Raw genomic sequence first — 12,883 nt, forward strand, 5'->3', positions numbered from 1 at the left:
TAAAACCAAATCCCCTGTCATTGCTGCCACCGATAGGGAATGATAACTTACCTACCTTGAACAAGCCAAAAGCAAAAACAAAACACAAAAGCCCTCCATGTTGGAGTACCATGCAGCAGTTTGAAGCAATGCCATAACTATACACATGGCAAGAGGCAGAATTTTAAAAAACATGAATCACTGAGTGAAGAAGATAATGAAATAAGACATATAATGACATTTCTAAAAACTAAAAACACATGTATACACATAAATATATATAAGTGGAGATACCAATATTTAGAAACATCAGAATGATTTTCTGGTTGGAATGTAGGGAGATGGAGTATAAAACATGAGCATTAGTGCACACACAAAAAAAATGGGACAAGAAAAGAGAAGTAACAAAGGACAAGATAGTAGGCCACAGTCCAAGAATATCAGAGTCAGACCTATCCATCTGAGTTTAAAAAGATAAATGTTGTTATAAAGTCTTTCCCAAGAAGTGTAAAAATAACTACCTCATTTTTTGATAGTTATAAAATGATTGATTTTTTTCATTATTGTCAGTTGATATATTTGAACTGGATTGTACTAGATAATATAAGATTATGATTATGATTTAATTTTGTTTTCTTTCCAAATAACTAAATCTGCCAGTCTCTTATTGAATAATCCTTATTTTCCAACTGATCTGTGATATCTTTGTAACATCTGTATTAAATTATGCTATATGATCTATGAAATTGATGCTATTTCACCTTTTATTGAATTGTTTTCCTATATTTTATACTAACATTCCAATTCTTAAATATTGTAACTTTATTTGATTTTAGAGGTCTTCCCCAGAGATGCTTAATGGATTTACCTGACAGAACTGGATAATCTTCCTCACTGGTGAAGTGGGTAAGTCTTGTTTATGGTGACTCCAAGGTCATGGCAGAACTTGGCTGATTATTTTAAAAATTAATTTCTCCTGTCCAATGATTTTGTGATATGCTATGTTGTGTTATATTTTTGGTTTGTTGAAGGCAGGTAGGTTATTAATCCCCATTGGTGATAGCAGTGATTGGTAATTTGCTTTATGTCTGATTATTTGATGACCACTGTAAATAGACTAAAGGTTTATTGAGATCTTTTATCTTTTGGATGAGAGATGGTGGAGACTCTTTTATTATTCTGATTTGTTTGATTGCCTGTTTGTCTATTTGACTTCAAATCAATTGAGAATTTTATGACCACTGGGAAGAGGAAAAATTCCTTAGGGTGTGGTTTTATTTGTGTGTGTTTCTGCATTTATTCTTTGCTAAAATTGGAGAATTGCAACTATAAGCATCCTCTATATCTGTATGTCAGGTGTCTATAAGTTAGAATGGCCTTTACCAGTTATTATGATTCTGAGATGTTTTCTTATATCTTGAGACTATTAATGATGTAGATGAAAAGACCTAGTTTGGGGAGATATGATTGCAGGCCAGGGGCTTTCCTCAAACCTGGTTTCCTGATCCAAAGACAGGAAGAGCATTTTAGACTTCTGTGTAACCTCTCTATACGAAAATTACTAGCCTTGGTGGGGTTAACTATCTTACAACATTTTTTATGAGGCAGAGTAATTGTTGTACTCTCTCTGCTTATTTTGTAACATCGGTGTCACAATTATGATTGGAAATTTCTCTGATGAATTTTACATGCATTCTACATTCAGTTTCTAACAATCATGGCAGTTATACATTGGAGAAAGGTGCACAAAGATGTTCATGAAGCATATCTGAGAATAATAGTTAATAGTCACAATTTATTATTTATTTATTATTAATATTTCCACTTGAAAATATTTGCCTAAGAGAAAATCTTGAGAAGCTTGGAAAGTGTTTGTATAAATCAGGATTTGACCATTGGTCACCTGAAATACCCAAAGCAAAAACACATACACAACCACACACTGGGAGGCCTGCAAACTCTGAAGCATGTGCACAGGCATCTGCTATGTTGTGCTTTACTGAGAGCTTGGAATTAAACAAGGGCATTTCTATGGCTCGAATAAAAAAAAAGTAAAAATTTAATTTTAAGCATCCTTTTTCTCTTTCCCTCCCTTCTAGGAGCTAGAAATGACAAGCAAATATATTTTTTTAAATTACTGACCTTTTCTAATTCAGAAAAATCTTTCTAGCTCAGATTTCCAAAGCCAGCTCTGGGACTCCCTGGTCCAAACTTGTACAAAAGCTAGTTAAACTGCTCTGCTGTGCACTGAGCCCTCCTCTCAGGGCTGTTTTCTCTCCTCCTCTAGTTGCAACAAGGCTTTGAAAGAACATAGAGACAGTGTTCCTCTAGTCACAAACATTTGTTCCCTTTCTCATGACAAAAGGTAGTTAAGTTTTAAGTAACAAACTTTTTGTGGTTATATCAGTGCAGTTTGATATTTATATTTCTATTGCTCCTTCCCCCCATTTGTTTGCTAATCCTTTTTTCCCCTTTATTACTTTTAAGAGTTCAATATATTTCAGAAGTATTTCATATAACTGGTATATAATTAGATTTAATTATGTAAATTAATTTAAGCAATATCTCAATTTAAGTTTCCATTTTTTCTTTTGTGTCTATTTAATTGCCCTCCTACTTTTTTAACTTTTATATGTTTGGTATATTTCAGAAGTATTTTATATAATCAGCATGTAGTTTGATGTAGTTATGTGAAATAATTTGAGTGCTCACCAAATTTATTAAGGCTGTGGTCATCTTGGACCCACTCTTCCTCATTCCTGGATTTTGAGGCTAGTGTTTTTTTTCTGCATAATCCAACACCCTCTAAGCTCTCTCTTTGATTGTAAACAAAATATAGAAAACACATCAAATTCCATAATGCATTACTCCTACAGTCCTTGCAGTTTCCACTTGAAAACAGCTGACTTCACATCTAGATGTAATAGATACCAAACCTTTCCACTTCTCACCTTTTTAATGAAATGGAGAGACAGTATTCCCTGAACATAGTGAGAGAGAAAGTAGGGCATCCTGAAGTCGGACCTTCAATGTTCAGCTTTCCATAATCCCTCTCCTGGAAGAATGATGTAATAATAGTACTTGCCTCATGAGTTTTTGGTTAAAGCAAATGAGATAATATATGTAAAATTCTTGGCATATTGTCAGCCATGTAATAAACAGGAAATATATATAGGGAATTGCCATCATCATCATCACTGCAATTGAGTGTTGGCTGGTTTTTAAGAATCTTTATTCCTGGGCTAAGATGTTTGGAGCATCCTCAGTCAGTAGTGACTCCATAGCTTCTGCTTAAGGAATCACCAATGCGTAGGAGAGACTGCAAGAGGAGATATATATCAGGAGATTTTATCACTGTTTAGGCAAATCAAGATGTGACTGGCTCCTTCTCCTTTTCAGTCTTAGAGATTCCCAAGTGAAAGGCAGCATCACGTTGGTGAAAGGGCAGAATACTTTTGGGCTCACTTGCCAGTTTTGTCACTTACCATGCATAACTTTGGGGAAATAATTTAAATTCAGGCAGCCTAAGCATCCTTATTAAAATGGGTAACAGCAATATCTATCTCTTAAATTATTTTGGAGGAATGAAGGAGATAGTGTGTGTGAAATGTTTTCATTATCATAAAGCACAATTCCAATGTAATTATTTAAGTAAAGACTTTCAGGAATGTCCCTAAACTTAATGCTGTAAACAAAAGCTAAATCGAAGTTCTTGGCAAAGTCTGGTAACAGGGCAAGAAATATTTGTCACATCCCTTTACCCCACCCCCACCCCCTTGAATAACTTCCTGGATGTTTACTTTCCTTCTTAAATAGATTCTTCCCTTCTATCTAATTATGCAGCATTCTAGAGTTTCATCAGCTATCAGCAAAATCAAGCTGTCCTCATTTGACTTAGAGTATCATGGAAATGATAAACTAAACAGCTTAGAATAGCACAAACTAGAGAGCATAATGCAGCCAGCTCAAGTTTAGAGTCTTAACCATTCTATACAGATTATACATGTTAACTTTTTAGGAGCTGATTAAAATCACACATGTTTAATAGTGTTATGGTTTGTAATTCTCAGCATTTGTTAAGTTCTCATTAGCATGTGCTCCTCATATCAATGTGTAAAACTGTAAATTAAATTTAAAGAATGGCTTTAAATTGTCTTCAACACTCGCTTAAAAATATATCACTTTCTAAGCTTTGAATATAACTTGTATGATTTGGGAATAATTCATTCCTTAGCCATAAATATTTATTCTTTAATAGACATGTCTCCCTAAAGAAAAAATATGCTTATCAGGAATAACATTTTTAAAATGTCAAAAGGTCACTTTTCTGCTTTTTTAAAAATATTCCTCAAAAAAGCATAGTGCACTCTCTCAGACAGCTCTCATGTTAATGAACATGATATTCTTTAAGCCTTGAGGGAAGTGATTTCTGGTGATGTAAGCAGAGACATACATCTAAATATTTGAAGATCTGAAATGACCCACCCTCTCCCCAAGAGCTCAGACCATTTTTTATTCCATGACTCTTCTTTGAAGGAAGGGTTGCCTGAGTTCTCTCTGATAATGTCTCATTTAGGCCTGAAGTGTAAGAATCATTTAAACTTAGCTGTTAATTTTCATCCATAGACCATCTGAGGGGCTAACCCTCTGATCTAGTCCTGTATCTCTCTGGTGGAAGATCCTAGGAAGGTACATTTATGTTGCAATGGACCAGGGTGCTCCTGGTTTGAAAGTACACTTCCTAGGGGCAGCAGAGAAGAATGAGTTGCATTCCATGATGATTTAAAAAAAAAAAAAATCCAAATTCCTTCTTGCCTTCTTTATAAGGTACTCCCTACATTATTCTACTTTAGTGAGGGTGAGTCTAAAGTTCCTCACCCATAATAAAAGTTCCTTCCCTCCTTTGGTGTTTGCACAAGACTGCACATTCACAACAGACTTTTATTCCAGAGGCACAGGCCTTGACAACTGAATAAACGATCGTCTTGCAAATTCCATATTCATGTGTGACTCATGATCACCCAGCAGTACTGTCAAGCCTCCTTTGTGAGAAGCAACAGCTGCTTGACATTAAGCATCATTACTAAACAGCTTTTCTTTAAAGATGGGCAGAAAATCATTCCTTTGTCTTAAAATGTAGATAGCTCTTCAGGTGTGGAAGATATTTAGTGAGGAGTCTATATTTTAAGTAGGTTTATGAACTCTGACACTATCTCCTTTCTTCTCCCCCAAAGATTGTGTGGATCAATGCAGAGCCTGAGAGTTAAAGGCTTGGTCCCTGTTTTTACTATGATTTCCTTACCACCAGCTGTCAAAGAACTAGTGGACTTTTGGATTTTTGATTTAATGAGACACCTGAATGTTTTCCAGGTAAAATAACTGAGTCTCATGAAAGTATAAGCTTGTATTTCTCTTTATAGGCTAAGCACTTTATTTTCTAAATCTTTATCACATGTCCATGGTTTTTATCAGACTTTCAGCAGACTCTTATTCCCCATAGGTTAAGAGATACTCTTATATGTGGTGACTCTCAATATGGGTCCACTTCATGGACTTTTCCATTCTCTTCCAATTCTTACCCAAAGATGATCAGAATAACAGAGAACAACCAAAAGGGAAAAGCTATATATCATAAAATATATATAAACCCACAGTTCAATGCCGTAAGTTATAGTCTAGATTACCCTGAACAATGCTAAATTTTGGGTCAGTCACTGAGAAATTGTTTTGAAGAGGATATATCATGTTTTACTACACTCATGGGCTTTAGAGTATTTTTCTCTTGGAAGATTTTTCTGTATACTGCTTTTTAGAACAAAGGAAAGTAGTCAGATGGAAGCATAATGATCTGATTTATTGTTAACAGCAATGAAAGTTGTTCTTTTCTGTTCCTAAGTGTGTTTGTGCTAACATGTGGGACCATCAAGAAATCCAGACTTTCTGCCCTTCAATCAGGAGAATTGGTTATTTCTGCTGCTCCCCCTCATGGCTCACACTGATGAAAGGTCTCTAAGTGGTTCATGTGCCTGGTTTACATGTCTCTGCTGGAGCCCTCACAGCATGCTTTGGGAGTGCTTACCATCCTTTCCTTAGCACTTTCTACCTCATCAATGTTCCCCAAATTATGATATATATATATTTCAAGTGTGACTCACGTTTCATGGAAGAATTGTGTGTTTTGTTGTTTTTAACAGAGAAATACAAGGAGAAAAATTGAGACCAGAACTATTTGACTTCTTTTTCCCACATTAGGATTGGGTAACTTTTCCCACCTTATAATTAAAATATCTCTCTACCTGGATCTTTACATGTTCCTCCATCCCCATTTTTTCCCCCAGAAGTGGCTTTAAGTCATGTTCTTTCTGCTTCTTCTAACCATTTATTCCTCTTTTCAGAAAGATTTTTTTTAAATCCCCTTTGTGTCCCTTCCTGGCTTAGACTTTAGCATAACGTCAATCACAGCTCTTCGTCCAGTCTAGGGGTATTGCTCCCTGAATTCTCTCCTGAAATCCAGCCATCTATTTACCATTCCACTTGGATGGCTAATAGGTACCTTGGTCCTAAAATGCTCCAGACAAACCTCTTGATCTTCTTCCCAAGCCTGCTCTTCCTCCAGTCTTTCCCCGCTGTCTTCTTGCGGGGAATCTCTGCACTTACCTCCTAGTCCTCTTCCCTTGGCTCATTTCCCTCTGGCTGCAGTGGCCTTCTCGCTGTTCCTCCAACAGAGAACACACTGCCATACACACTAGAGTCACTTGCCATTGCTTAAAAGACAGTGCTTTGGGCTTATCTTTGTTTGCTTCTGTACACCCTTCAGGTCTTCTAAGCTCACACTTCCAGGACACACTGTTTAAAATGCATTCCACTGTCTATGTCACTTGTCCCCTTCTATGCTTTCTTTCCCTCTGTAGCACTTATTCCCATGAGTCATAATATCTATTTTATCTAAGTATTTGTGAACTGGGTCCCTACAGTCCAACTAAAATGTAACCTCCATGAGGGCAGGGATTTTTTTTTGTCCACTGCACCTGAAACAGTGCTTGTCACACTTTAAGCTCTCAAAAAATGTTAAATGAAGTTATGAAAGAATGAACCTAGAATTATACTTAGAAGAGCGATTTCCTTTGGGAATATATAATCTTAATGGAAAAATAACCATTTATAGGTGGACTTCTTTGTTTGTATTTTGTGAAGTGAAGTCCTTTACCAGACAGGTATAGCTATCTCAGCTCAACTAAAGAACTGCCCAAGCTGGGGACCATGTACAAAGGTTTTAGCCTGGGCCTGTAGCAGCAAATGTGTTTGCTTGCATGGCAGCTTATGTCTAAAGGCATCCGGAAGATCCTGGCATAGAGGAAGGAACACTATGATTGGACCTGAGTGCGAGATTAAGAAATGGGGGCAGTTGGTTAGGTTTGTTTTTATATTAGATTGTAATTACTCTAGTGATAATATTCAAATATAAAAGCAGTTGAGAATAAGTTTTAGAGATAATATTAAGGCGCAGTGTCATTTGGTCTTGATGTTATGCTGAATTTCTCAATAAACCGTAGGAGTCTAGGACTGAGATGAGCTAAATGAAAAAGTGGTGAAAATTTATCATCTGTGTCAGAAAAAAAAAATCAAAATCTCCATTGTCTTTTTGGTGGTATTGAAAGGTCAGAACAATTTATCATTATATTGAGTGACAAAAATGTTACTTTATGACCAAAAATTAAGGTAATAAAATGGTAAAAAATGAGTATTTGTACCCTAGGGGTGATTGGCTGCCTGTGATTGCAAACAAAAGAAGGGTGCCAGGATATTTATAGTGATTCCACCTATTTTAGTGGAATCAGTCTGTGGTATCAAGCAGGTATTTCTAGAATAGAGACCAAATTTGACTTCACATGCAGACTTATGTCTTCTCTTCTCAAAAGTGTGATTAGGAATTAAATGTCCACAAGATAGCTAAAGAAGTTCCAGCTTTACCATGGTGATAATTGATTTCATTCTTAATCCTAATTGGGAAGACAAGATAAAAACTTTTCCTCGCTTCTCATGGAAGATGCAGCCCTCAAGCCGTGATGGAACTTACATGGTGAAAGAGCTGGGGTTGGCTGCCCACCTTTGGCTTTTGGTCAAAGCAAGTCAGTGTATATATCTCATCCCATCTCCTTATCTTTTCTATCTAACAAGACCAAGATGACTTCCAGCAAAGGTATCATTCCTCTTCCAAATTTGTATTTTGGCAGTATATTTCACCTTCATCTTATATCCTTTCACCCTTTTATTTTCTTTTGGTAGGTGAGCTTTCTGCTAGCCATACAATTCTACTTGGAAAAAAGTAGTTTGAATCAAGCAAAACAAAACAAAAATAACTTTATTTTACTCATTTCACTTTGTCCGTCTTAAAGTGCCTGTTTTCCATGTAAAATACTGCTTAATTTCTATACCCTTATTTTACATTTCCATATAGACTGTTAAGAAACCTTTTTGTTTTTATTTTATAGTCCTAGTTAGACTGCTCTTTTCTAGAGAAAGAGATTATCTTTTATTATTTTCTTGGGTAGGCATTGTTCTAATACTTTAATATAGGCATTTTCTTTTCCCTTTCCCTCACTATTAAACCTATGATGTAGAAATTATTGTTCCTATGCAGATGAGGAAAGGAGGATCAATAGGTTAACTAATTTGCCCAACAACACAGAGTTAAAAGTTCCACATCCAAAATTTAAGCAGAGGTGTATTGTATGTTTCCTAACATTTCCATGCAGCTAATTTCAGTGGACACCTCAGTTAATCTAATGGCTTTTAGGAAAGACTACAAATGCGACTAAAATATTGTACCATTATTTAAATCTTTGCAGCTTAACTTTCTTTTAGGGGGTTGGTTTTAGGTCAAAAATAGTTTTATTTATATTGATGTATATCTTTTTAAATTGAAGTATAACTGACCTACAACACTGTTAGTTCTAGGTGTACAACAAAATGATTTGATATATCTATATATTTCAAAGTGATCACTACGATGAATCTAGTTGCCATTACCATACAAAGTTATTACAAAATTATTGACTACATTCCTCAAGCTGTACATCTCCATGAGTTATTTTGAAGCTAGAAGTTTGTACTTAATCTTCCTCACCTGTTTTGCTCATCCCCCCACAGCTCTCCCCTTTGACAACCACCTATTTGTTGTCTGTGAGTCTGTTTCTGTTTTATTATGTCTGCTCATTTGTTTTCTTTTTTTAGATTACATATATAAATGAGATCATACAGTATTTGTCTTTCTGTGCCTAACTTATTTCACTTAGCATAATATTCTCTGGGTCTACCCATGTTATTGCAGATGGCAAGATTTCATTATTTTTTATGGCTGAGTAATATTCCATTGTGTGCATGTGTCTGTGTGTGTATCCTATCTTCTTAATCCCTTTACCTATTGATGGACACTTATGTTGGCTTCCATATCTTGGTTACTGTAAATAGTGCTGCAGTGCACATATGGGTGCATGTATCTTTTCAAGTCAGTGTTTTGTTTTCTTTGGAAAAAACACAGAAATGTAATTGCTAGAGCATATGGTAATTATATATTTAAAAATTTTTTTTGAGTAAACTCCATACTGTTTTCAATATAGGCTGTACCAATTTGCATTGCCACCATCAGTGCATAAAGGTTCCCTTTTCTTTTTTCCATGCCAATTTATTTGTTGTATTTTTTGATAATACCCATTCTCACAGGTGTGAACTAATATCTTGTTGTTTTGATTCACTTTTTTAAATCAAAACTAAACACCAGTGATTAGTGATGTTGAGAATATTTTCATGTGTCTGTTGACCATCTTTAAGCCTCCATTGAAAAGTGTCTATTCAGGTCATTCGCCCAGTTTTTAATAAGGTTGTTTGTTTTTCTGATGTTGAATTGAATTATTTGTATATTTCAATATTAACCCCATATTAGATATATTGTTTACCAATGTCTTCTTCCATTAAGCAGATTGACATTTTCTTTTGTGGATCGTTTCCTTTGCTGTACAAAAGCTTTTTAGCCTGAATGTAATCCCATCTGCTTGTTTTTACTTTTGTTTCCATTGCCTGAGAAGACAGATCCAAAAAACATTGCTAAGACCAATGTCAAGAGAGTGTACTGCTTATGTTTTCTTCTAGGAGTTTTATGGTTTCAGGTATTACTTTAAAATTTTTAATATGTTTTGAGTTTATTTGTCTATGTGGTGTGAAGGAGCAGTGTCCAGTTTGATTCTTTTCTATGAAGCTGTTCAATTTTCCAAGCACCTTTTATTGATGCTATCTTTTTCCCATTGTATATTCTTATCTCCTTTTCATAGATTAATGGCCATTTAAGAGTGGGTTTATTTCTGGGCGCTCTGTTCTGTTCCATTGATCTATGTGTCTGTTTTTGTGCAAATATCATAATGTTTTGATGACTGTAGCTTTATAGTATAGTTTAAAACCAGAGAATGTGATACCTCCAGCTTTGTTCTTAAGATTTTTTTTGGCTCTTTGGAGTCTTTTGCATTTTCACATAGTATACAATTATTTGTTCTAGTTCTGGGAAATCGCCCACTGGTATTTTGATAGGATTGTATTAATTCTGTAGATTACCATGGGAAGTATGGACATTTTAATCACATTAATGCTTTTAAAGCTTTTGACAAAGAACAAAAAAAGTTTTACTTAATAAGTAAGTTTTCAATCCAACTTCTCTCCATTCCTATCACCATTGCTTTAATTCTTTCTTAATGGGGCTTTGTGTTTTCTGACTTTTTCTGTCAAATTTGCTCTTCGGACAGATGCTAGACATATCTTTCAAATGTAAATCTGATAGTATTATTCCTTTCCTTAAAATCATCTGGTAACTTCCCTTCACCTACACTGGCAGTTTGCAAACTGTTGTTATATGCAGGTGCTTTAGGGATTCTGAAAGTGCTCAATTCAGTTTTAGTTTAAAACAGTTTTAATGTTGTATACATTTTAAAAGATCAAAAGCATTGTAATAAAATTTATTTTTAACTCCTCAAAACTGGTATAGGATTGAAGGTCTGGCTACAGCTGCTCCTGATGTCTCCAAATAAGGGACACTAAAACTTCCCTAATGATACTAGGAGCTATGTGATGCCATAAATTTGGATTTCTATGAGAAATCCTTTACATCATCAGCAAAGTATAAATATTCTTCTTTCTCCAAAGTATTTAGTGCTCTAAAACAAAACAAAGTAAATCAATAACAAAAAAACCCTAGAATTTTTACCATCTTAAATATTTTACAACTGACAAGACTCAGTGAATGACCCAGTTTCAGTCCTGTTGCAAATTGTAACTGACTTGAATATTTCAAATTAGCAGTTCCTTTTGGTGGATATGGAGCACTGCTTAATTTTTAGAAAATTTCTGTGGTCTATAAGGTTTCCAATTCTCCAAGTGTGCCAACACAGAAGGTGTTAAGATGAAGGTGGTTTTGGACTGAATTCTACCACACAGAAAATCGTCTATTAGCAAGAAATTATAAAAATTTGTACTATCATTTCTAAAATCTTAAAGTCCCAGATATCTGTCCTCACACTTTACAGAAAACATTTACTCAAGGCAGATGTGATGGCATTTTAGCAGGAAAATTCAGCTAAAGTTGAGGTTAGGGAGAGGAAATATTTTTCTGATTCGTTTGCTATGGATTGATCTACCCAGGGCTTGGATCCATAATGTGTAGGACACTGGGCTCAATGGGTTATTGAAAGGGTGGAATTCTTAAAAATTTCTGGTCCATGGACATACTGTAGAAAATTTTAAGATCCAGTTGCTCATTAACATATCTTCCTTACTTGATAAAGATAGCGTTAGCACTTATAGTACCTATATTTGGATTGTGAATTTCTAAAAAATAGACTTTTATACCAAAAGTAATATTGGAGTTGTTACTTAGCTACCTCTGGGATACAGAGGAGAACTAAACTTGAGTACCAGCCTCGCTAAAATGAAATAAGTGGGATATCCAGAGGTCCATTTATGTAGTATGGAGGTAATCTTGCGATGTAAGGCTGATCCTCCAAAGAGGAAGAAATATTGTCCACTAACAGAACAAGGGCTGGAAAAAGATGGAAGGCAATCACCAGTAAATTCATACTTAAACTGAGTTTTCATGGAATATTTTATTTTATATATCAAACCATCTATGTTGAATTATTTCAAGATAAATTACAAACCATCTAAGACCTTGCTACCGATCAAGTGAAATTCCTACCAAAACTCCCCTGAAGCTTACTGTCCCAGTAACCACAAACTCTCACCTTAACAATCTCTTGCCCACCAGTCCTTATTTTGGGAATAGCAACACTTATTTTTATGGGACATAAATTTTAGAAGCCTTTAATATGTGTTTTAGGAAAATGTTTCATTTGGACAAGTACAAAAGAATATCAAAGAGATGATTAGAATAATAGAATAGTAGGAAAGGTTTACTCACATAAATGACAGAAAATTTTAAGTATATTTTAAAGAAAATTTTGATAGTCATTAGCCAATGAAAAATAATTCCCAGTGTTATTTTCAGTGTATACAAATTGTTTATTTTTCATGCAAATATAATTAATATTAATTTTAGTCCACAGATCCTAAGAATTCATGCAGCATATATGCTTGACTCAAGAGGCAGGCTGCCTGGATTTGAAACCTGGTTTTGCTCTTTATTTACTGTGTGATTCTGTTATTTAACCCTACTGTTTCTCAATCTTTCATACATAAAATGGGGATAGTACTAGTACAGTTGACCCTTGAATAATGTGGGTTAAAATGGCAAGGTGCACCTATATAGAATGTTTTATAGTAGTACATTACTACATTACTCCATCCAGTCCATGGCTAGTTAATCTGTGCATGTGGAGGAATTTAAGCTTGGATTAACCCCCTT

General features: G+C 35.0%; 1 long non-coding RNA gene across 1 annotated transcript in view; it reads left to right on the plus strand.

The window, feature by feature from the left end:
* The window catches only part of LOC106505993 (uncharacterized), a 63,683-nt gene extending 59,530 nt beyond the window's left edge, over positions 1 to 4,153 (plus strand). The window contains exon 2 of the long non-coding RNA XR_002338633.2: positions 816 to 4,153. This is a non-coding gene — a long non-coding RNA (uncharacterized LOC106505993). The remainder of the gene's footprint in view (positions 1 to 815) is intronic.
* Positions 4,154 to 12,883: the final 8,730 nt, after the last annotated feature.

The sequence above is a fragment of the Sus scrofa genome, chromosome 14 (genome assembly GCF_054392235.1).
Source record: "Sus scrofa isolate SSC_HxYL_T2T_F1_AM1 chromosome 14, Sscrofa_HxYL_maternal_Yorkshire_Landrace_v2.0, whole genome shotgun sequence".
Classification (NCBI taxonomy): domain Eukaryota; kingdom Metazoa; phylum Chordata; class Mammalia; order Artiodactyla; family Suidae; genus Sus; species Sus scrofa.